A 9,693-nucleotide genomic window follows, 5' to 3' on the forward strand; every position below is an offset into this window, starting at 1 on the left:
CAGACCTCCGGGTGTGGCAGACCCCATTTTGCTAAGCGGTCAGCCATCCAACATTGGTTATGAACCACCAACCAAATAAAGAATTTGCAACGCAGGGGGCCCAACTCTTCCTAATTCTTCTCCAAGGACTGAACTTGATTGTTCCGACGAAGAAGGCAGAATAAGCCGACTTGCTGTTGTATGAGCCTGACAGGGTCAATTTCCACTTAAACTGGTCAGTTACATCTTGTCGCAAGACTGTACCTTCCACCAAGTCCCAAACCTGAAGATATTCAATCCAAACTTGTACTGTAAGAGCCCCATTTATATCTCTGACCCATATTCTATTTTGGAGAGCTTGGGCTACAGTTCACCTCTTGGCAGTTTGTTTCGAGACTGTCCTAAACAGGTTGGGAGCTACCTCAGCCATGGTATTGCCATCTAACCAACGATCAGTCCAAAACATAATTTTCTCCCCATTGCCAACTATGGCATCCACAACAACATTAAAAAGAGCCTGGGCATTTCATGGGGCTTGGATTGGGAGGCCAGCCCATGGCCTTGAAGGGTCGTGGAGCCATTGATCATGATCCCAAGCTCCGAGGTCACGGCCTTCGCTAGCTTGGCTGGCGTTGGAAGTTAATACCATAGTCGTGAGCCCCATCCCATAGTGGGTGGGGTCGTACACCCATCCTGTCAGGCCGTATTTGGGCGCTGGGCTACCGTACGTACCTATCATTACCGCCAGGTGGTCCTATCTTGTTTGCGGTGTGGCATAGGGATGGCACCTTCTCTGAGATGGTTGTCCCTTCTATCCTAGAAGACTGAGCAGTTGTGCCTATCCCTGCCAAGACGGTCGTACTTGGTGGAGCTCGACCCTTCTCTGTCCCTCTAAGGGGTCAGGTCGGAGGAGAGGTCATGCAGAGCTGGGCAGCGTGTGGTGAAGGGAGAGGTCGTGGCCGACTCCATGTCTTAGCTCTTAGCTATGGGCTTATACTAGCCTATGTGTTGTGGGATGCCCAAGCAACTAACTAATCGGTGTTTTGAGATGCCAAGGGTATCATAACCCCGACAGTAGCCCCCGAGCGTTTTCACGATCATGAAGTGATCATGGAGGCACTAATATTTTTATGTATCAGGTGCGGGTTCAAAGTCGTGGCTGGTTGAGCTTGGAGCTCAACCCCTTATGGACTGGTTTGTTTAATGCGGTAGGTGGCTGTTGCATCCTGTCCCATCAAGCTGCCTTGATTGGTGTGGCACGCGACTGCTTCGCTGAGCCTAGCCATGTCAGTATGCTGTGTGCAGAGGTACGTGATCCAGGTGGGCTGAGTGGTCTTGTCGACACTGTACCGGCTCTGCCTTTAGGAGGATCTCGGTTTCCCTAACCTTACATGGGCATCTAACATTAACTGTGACCTCTCATAGTTCACCACGCGGCGCGGGGGTCTCATGCTGCATAGTCCGCCATTGAGCTTTTAAATAGGGGCCTTCCTTCCATTTGAACTTCTTGCAACTGCGGCTTCAAACTGTTCTTTGACTTCTTGAAAGGCTAAGTTTGAGAGAAAGGGTGCTTCCAGGTTAATAGTGGGATCTTTGAGGTATGACCCACTAGGGGTCAATTGCGTTGGCCAGAGGCTGATGTCACTCTCTCCTACAATTGGTGCTAGAAGGAGATTTGCGAGCAGGGGGAGGTAGGTTGGGCCACTTGTTCGTAGCTTTGCAAACTCCTCGCCTTCCTGAGTCGTGTGACTCGGTGGTGCGAGGCGGTCACAAAGCTGTGCATGGTTTTCCCATGCCATCCTTACCTTGATGGGATGATGGTGATGTAATCATGTTTTGGGGGCCAATAGTTCACATCATGTGATGGTTCTTTCCTTCCTTTACACATGGCATGGTGGTGCACTGACACCCCACCGGCTCATGCTGAAGCATCCCCTAGAGTTGAGACTACTCCCGTCTTTCCCCTGCGTCTTCTGCTCCTAGAGCTATGATGCTGGGAGGAGATTTGCGAGGTGCTCCTCTCCATTGTGCTTGCTCATGATAACGGAGGGGAGTGCCCCGCAAGTCTCCTTCTAGCATCATAGCTTTAGGAGCCTGGGTCGCTTTTGGCACATTGGCGATGTTAGGCCCTTTGTTGTGCGGCTTCGGCCGTACTTATTATGTATCAAGGGAAATACGTTGTTGAATGTCATGATTTTTCCTTGGGTCATGACAAGCCCCTGAGCCATTAGGTCGGGGTTGGACTTGTGACCTCTGGGTCATGACTTTCGAGCGGGTCATCAACTTCCACCACATTGGATGGGGAGGTCGTCCTTAGGTCCTGGCTCGGTCGCTTTCCCTTTGACTACATCTTGGCTTGTCGGGTCATGCTTTTTCCTAACCATTTCAGGGTTATGACCATATCCCCAAGCTGGCGTTGGGGTCATGAGATGCTTTCCCTGACCAAGGGTCATCATCTCGACCTCGCACTTTTAGGTTGCGGTTATTTCAAAGAATTCATTGTAGATCCTTAGCCATTCGCTTGATCAACCTCTCCTAGCTGGCTGTAGGTCGAGGACCCAGGACACCAAGAGGAGCTGGTTGAGGCTTGGCTTCAATCCCTATCGGGGTCACGGGGACCTAACTCCATTGTTTCTTGACGTCCTTATCAACCCTAAGAGGTCATGACTGCCTTGTTACAGACAATTTTTAGTTTCACCCTATGCGGGGAGAGGCTTGTCCACCATAACCACGTGGTTGGAGCGGTGCGCCTCATTAAGGTCGATGGGTAATTTAAGTGGGATCCGATGTCCTCCACAATCGACGTGAAGTTCGGCTATGCCTCATCGAGAGACGTCCCATAAATCGTCTGCCGTCAAACCCCTTGGTCCCTGACCACGTCCATAGCAGCCAGAGGGCAAGATGCCTCCCCCTTGAAGGGGGTCAACCTAGGCAACTTCAAAGCCAATGACTCAAACATAGGAAGAGATGACCGAGAGGCTCCACACCACCGATAAGAGCCGCTGTGGACCATCTCATCCTGCCCCTACCTCTTTGTGGCCTCAAGCCCATCTAAGGGCCGACCCAAGAGAAGGTTTCCTAGGCATGATGTAGGGTCATGGATGTGGTAGGTCACCCCGCATGTCAGCCTAGGGGCTTATTGGCCTCCCCGGCCGCAACATGACTTAATGGCGTCCGTTCGCATGTGATCACGTATCGCGCCGCACAGTCATGATGGCAGAGGGTCATACTACGCGCAAATCCTAGGGCCCGTCAACCTTCCTAGATTCTTTGCGGTGCATTGGCTCGTTTCCTGAGGGTTTGTGTCCTCGGTCACCGCCACATAAATAGCCCCTCCACTCGAGCCTGTCTCTTATGTTGTTCTTGCTTTCTATCGCTGTTCCTACAATCAAAAGAAGAGAAAGGACGGGGATCAAGTTCATGAGGTTTACCTCTAGGTCATGTGTGCCGCTGCCCGCTATTGTCTACTCTGCCGCTGCTGTCTCATTTCCTGCCCATGTTGCAAGATGGGTGAGTGGGTACCTTCAATGGTGATGGAGGTGAAGCTGCAGCGGCTCCTGGAGAAGTGCCTCCTTCCATTAAAGGAGGTTGCTGGATGGAGGGCTACTGCTGGAGAGATGTTCCCTCTTTCATGGCCATCGAGGCGGTGTCCTTCACCGACTTCATTGAGCGCGGGCTCATGATCCAGACATCAGATTTCCTCCATGGCTTCCTCTGAGAGTACGGGGTCCAACTATAACACCTTCCTCCCAATGTGGTGTCACAACTGGCGAGCTTTGTCATCATCTATGGGGCCTTTCTAGAGATAGAGCCCAACAAGGACCAGTTCCTGTGGGTCTTTGAAGTTAAGACCTACAAGGCGCATGGTTCTGATGGTGGCGTGCTCACCCCTATGGGCGGGATTAACATCCAGATGTGCCATGAGGTTTCCCATAGTTACCTGTGCCTGCCTCTAAGGACTTTGAACTCTGGCTGGCATGGGAACTGGTTCTACATTTGGGATGACGCTGCCGCCTCCCTTCCTCCTTTCTCCGGTGTTGCGTCAGTGAGGTTGGCCTCATGGAGCTGGGGCCTGGGGGTGTGACAGGACGCGGTCATCGAAGGTGACCAAGATCCTAGGGATCCTTGAAAGCCGGGTGTCGGCCGGCTTGAATAGCATCATGGTCCTACAGACCATGGTCGAGTGACGGGTTCAGCCATTGAAGCAGCGACGCACCTACTGTGTGACTATACTGGGGTTGAGGACTCGACTTGTGAGACCATGGAAATGTTTGAGGCCTCTGAGGTCACAAAGTGGGTCACCAGGCTAGTTTCCTCTGGGACCATTGTTGAGGTTTGGGGATACGGTGAAGGCGTTCTCGGCAAGTTTTCAGCCTAACTTAGTGAGTAGCCTTGATCCGCTCTTCTTTTTTCATTTGGAGTTGTTGATTTGTTGATTTTATTCCTGCAGCCCATGCCTTCGTTTAGCTCTCGGTTCCACCTTCCTCGTCCTAGGGGCGCTGAGCGTGCCGCCTAGGAGAATGAGGCTGCCAAGGAGAAGAACCTGCCTCAGGCAGGAAAGGGTGATGAAGCACAAGTGCTTTAGAAGTGCGGGGCTTCATCGTCGAATGATGATGACAATGATGAAGATGAGGATGCCGAGGATGAGGATGAGGATCTTGTGGTCCTTCGAAGCACCCTCGATGTTTCGTGGAGGTCTGGTGATGGCGCTGGGCCTAGTGGCACCGACCACTCGATGAATATCGTAGATGAGGAAGGCTCCATGGTGGCTAAAGCTCTTCGTCCATGGCTCCTACTGACCCTTCCTTGGTGGGGCTAGATGCCCCCGCCTAGGGGGAGGGTGCTGAGGACACGGCGGCGACGGACGCCGTGCTTAGGATGGATGGTGAGGCCCGCCGCCCTTCATTAGGAGGTGTCTAGGGGAGAGGGTCAAGATATCCTCTAGCACCTTCTTGTTGATGTGGAGGTCGAGCATCCTGCATCCCTAGTGACCCACATAGGGGCATCGGAGACCGTGAAGGCAAGGGCCACTAGAGATCGTGGCTGTTGATGGTAGTTAACACTCATCACATAATCATCAATATAACTTGTATAAATGCATGAAAATGATCACCAAGATAGGTTTAAAGGTTTAAACCAGTGTTCGCCTACACGGCCGTGTAGACCGATTACTCGACGTGTAATCGCTACTCGGTAGCCGAACGTGCAGTTTAGGCCATAAACGGTAGGTTACACGGGATCGCCGTGTAAACGGTAAAAAACGGCCGTGTAATCGGTCTACACGGCCGTGTAGGCGAACACTAGGTAATATTTTGAAAATAAATTATTTTCAAAATATTACAAATGTTTATGATGTGTAATAAGTACCATTAGATTAGTTGTGGAATATACTTTCATAATAAAATTATTTGAATATACAAATATTAATATTACTTTCTACATACTTAGTCAAACTTAAAAGAGTTTGACTCCTCAATAAGCGAGATGTGCACTTATTTTGGGATGGAGGGAGTATTTTATTAGGCACTTAGGCTATTAGGTCTAGCACTTAGGTTCTTAATTCTATATTATTGGACTAACCGTTGTTGTGTAATTCTATATTATCTATGTTATAGGAATATATACACAGGTTATTATAGTTATTTTTACAAATAAAGTAAAAATGAGTAATCCGTGTAAAACCGTGTACACGCCGTGTACACGGTCTAAATGCTACACGAGACCTCGCCGACTGTCTACCGTTTACCGTTTAGGAAAACAATGGTTTAAACTAACAAATTCCATGAGGTTTGGTGAATCTGTGTTTTCCACAGGGTTTATTCAGAAAATGAGCAAGGTGTACCCAATCGTCAAATCAAATCATGTTTATCCACGATGAAACCGACTTAGGAAGACTCTAGAATACTCAGAAGGCAAACTACCATGGCAGAGACTGAGGCACTACCATGTGTTGCCGATCGGCCCCACCTGTAGGCCACTTAGCCTCCTGGCCCCACCAGTTAGCCCCTTCTTCGAATGTTGTTTCTCCACCACCTTAAAGATCAAATCTACACCATTGCTCAAGGTCGGTTTGATCTGAGGGTCTAGAATTGACATTGCCCCTATATATAGCCACCCATACCCCCTAGGCATAATCCTCCATCATCTGAATCAAGAGAGATCATCATCAAAAGAGAAGAACCTTATACACCATCAATATAACTTGTATAAATGCATGAAAATGATCACCAAGATAGGTTTAGGGGTTTAAACTGACAAATTCTATGAGTTTTGGTGAATTTGTGTTTTTGGTAGGGTTTATTCAGAAAATGAGCAAGGTGGACCTAATTGTCAGGTCAAATCATGTTTATCTGCGATGAAACCGACTTAGGAAGACTCCAGAACACTCTAGAAGGCAAACCACCATGGCAGAGAACGAGGCACTGCCATGTGGGGTCGGTCGGCCCCACTTGCAGGCTGGCAGGCCTCCTAGCCCCACCAGTCAACCCCTTCTTCGAATGTCGATTCTCCACCACCTTAAAGATCAAATCTACGCCATTGCTCAAGGTCGGTTTGATCCGAGGGTCTAGAATTGATGTTGCCCCTATATATAGCCATCCATACCCCCTAGGCATAATCCTCTATCATCTGAATTAAGAGAGATCATCATCAGAAGAGAGGAACCTAAGAGCTCCACAAATATTCTTAGGCATAGCTTGCTGAGTTAGATCTAGAGAGAGGCAAGCCTTCTACTTGGATTCCTGATCTTGTTAAGAGCGTGGCTTGGTAAAGCATTTTGTATCCTCTCTTGCATCTTTCATATGTTTGCTACAATTGCTATGACATTGTTCTTAATATTATTCATGTTCCTAGTTATCATGTCCATCGTCTACTTTGATTATATGTTATGACATTGTACTTAATATTATTCATGTTCCAAGTTATCATGTTCATCATCTACTTTGACTGTATGCTTAGTATAGCTAGAGTTGTCATTATGTTTATGCGTATGTTCACAAAGCGCTCACTCTTATGCACATGCGGGGTGAGTGGTCGACATTGTGTAAGCGTGGTGGTTATACGTTGTTTACCTACAGATACACCCTATATTCTGGGCCATGTGGTAGATCGTGAGTGTGACACTCTTGTTGAGTCCTTAGTAGTCCACTCCCCGAATGTAGGTCAAGTAGGACCTGGTTGCAAAGGAAGTCAAGCTCTGTTTTTGATCTTCCTTAGTAATGTCCCTTATGTGTAGATATGACATTAATCTTAGCCATGATTATTAAGTGTAATTGCACTAATCAAAGTATGCTTTGAATTGTAATTAAGAATGACTTAGGAGTTAGTTTCTCTATTGTATCTACTTAGTCATGCTAATGCTATCTTAAGGAGTACTCTGAGTGTTCATTGTTCCTTTATCATCATACACATATATCCTATCGCTTGATTTACCCCTACTTGGAGTAGATGGTTGGTTTATCCATCATAAGTACAAGTTATCAACAACTTTCCTTTGCCAGTCCTTCCTTGAGGTAAAAATATAAATAACGATACCTAGAATACTCCCGGATGAAGTGCTACAATGGTACATCATCTGTGCACTTGCAAACTCTTTTCTATACATTCTTTCTCAAGTACAAGTGTCATTAATAAATACCAATAAGCATTTGTGGTGCCATTACCAAGGATACAAACCTAGTAGCGATGTTAAGAATTGTCAACAAGCATTTCTAGCACCATTGTCAGGGAAGGTTACTAGGCAATCAAAAGGAATATTGATAAACTCTTACTTATAGATGTGATAAAAAAACCATTTTACCTATACTCGAACATGATTACCCTTGTTCTATCTACTTTCATATCTTATGCAGGGTAATGTATGACTGGTTTTGACCTTCCAAAGAACTACATTGAAGATCCAGAAGCATTATTCAGGAGGACTAAAGCTAAACTCAAGAAAGTTTTAGCTTTAGAATCGAAAGACAACAAGACAAGGTGCAGCTTAACACCAGTTTTTGAAGCCATGGTTGACAAGACTCTCCGTGAATTCTCTGCTCCAACTACGACCAACATTTGCACTAGACTAGCAATTGACATCGGAGACAATGCTTTTGGGCTCAAGCCAGCTCTCATCAACATGGTGCAAGCTAGCCAGTTTTGTGGAAAGGCACAAGAAGATGCTAGTTCTCATCTCCAACACTTTCTAGAGATTTGTAGCACTTTCACCATCAAAGGAGTTACTAGAGACGCCATATTACTTCGCCTCTTCTGATTCTCACTTTTGGGGAAGACGAACCAATGGTTCTATGCAACAAAGACAAGAATACCACATGGGCAAATTGCTCCACTGCCTTCCTAGCAAAGTTCTTTCCTATGGGCAAAACCAATGCCCTACATGGAAGAATTTCGAGTTTTCAGCAGCAACATGATGAATCTGTCCCTGTGGCATGGGAATTTCAAGATTATATATCAGAATGTCCTCATCATGGGATGGAGAATTGGCTACTCATGCAGACTTTCTACCATGGGTTGACTAACAACACTTGTGGGAATATGGATGCTGCTGCTAGAGGTGCATTTTTATCACTCACAATCCCACAAAGCAACAACTCTCGTTGAGAAGATGACCTCCAACCAAGGATGGAATGAAGAAAGTCTTCAAACCCACAAGAGAGGTGGAGGAATGCATCAACTCAAGGAGGTGGATATGCTGTCTACCAAGATGGATCTACTAATGAAGAGGCTTGAAGACCTAGCCAACGAAAATCAAGAAGTCATGCACATTCATGATTCTCGCATGATATGTGAAGAATGTGGAAACACTAGGAAATTCAGGGAACAACTGTCCTAAAACCCACAGGAATGTGAACTTCATCATCAACAATAACTATCGTCCTCAACAAAATCAAGGATGGAACCAGCAACAAAGGCCAAATTACCAAGGTAACTATCAAGGTAATAATTTCAATAATAATCAGTCATTTTTGAAAGATTTAGTCTTTGGCCAAGCTAAAATTATGGATGGTTTATCTAGAAAACTAGCTTCCAATGATAAAATCCTAGAAAATATAAACAATAGAATGGATAGCTTCTCCTCAGCTATTAAAAACCAACATGGCTTTAATAAAATGATAGAATCACAAATAGCTCAGCTAGCAGTTGCTGTTTCTTCGACCGACAAAGGTTAGATTCTAGGTGTTTACACCAAAATTTGGGAAAAGAAGAACGTGGTGATTCAAAGCTTCCAAGATTGTATCGTCAAGGAATTGATCAGATGTGAATTGATATCAGCTGGTTTTGATGCAGTATTAAAAATCAACTATTTTATAGATGACGTCAGCAGATAACATCAACGGATTACGTACAGATGGCATTGGGGGAGGAAGATATGTTAGACTCTACAAAAAGGAAAAGATTAGGGTCCAAGTTATCTGAAATTAGGAATAGCTTTCTTTTAATTCAAAGATTGTAATAAGTCGTATTTGAGTAGGATTCATGTTTAAGTTCCGGGTATAAATATTGGACCCCGGCTATTGTAAGAGACATCCAATCAATCAATACCAATTATTTTTTTTTGGCTTCACGGCCAACCCTTAGTAGTAGGAATACTGTAGATCTTGGCGAGTTCTTCAACAACCAGGGCTACATCGATCCGGTCAACCTCTGACTTATCTGTAAGTACCGTCATGGCTTATACTCTTGTTTGTAAGGCTGCATTGGTCTGGCCGACCTCTT

At 46.1% G+C, this 9,693-nt stretch overlaps 1 non-coding gene across 1 annotated transcript; it reads right to left on the reverse strand.

The window, feature by feature from the left end:
• Positions 1-8,346: 8,346 nt before the first annotated feature.
• On the reverse strand, positions 8,347-8,450 carry LOC136502346 (small nucleolar RNA R71). Its single transcript, XR_010770507.1, has one exon. It is a non-coding gene; the product is annotated as a small nucleolar RNA R71 (small nucleolar RNA).
• Between the last annotated feature and the right edge of the window lie 1,243 nt (positions 8,451-9,693).

The sequence above is a fragment of the Miscanthus floridulus genome, chromosome 13 (genome assembly GCF_019320115.1).
Source record: "Miscanthus floridulus cultivar M001 chromosome 13, ASM1932011v1, whole genome shotgun sequence".
NCBI classification, from domain to species: domain Eukaryota; kingdom Viridiplantae; phylum Streptophyta; class Magnoliopsida; order Poales; family Poaceae; genus Miscanthus; species Miscanthus floridulus.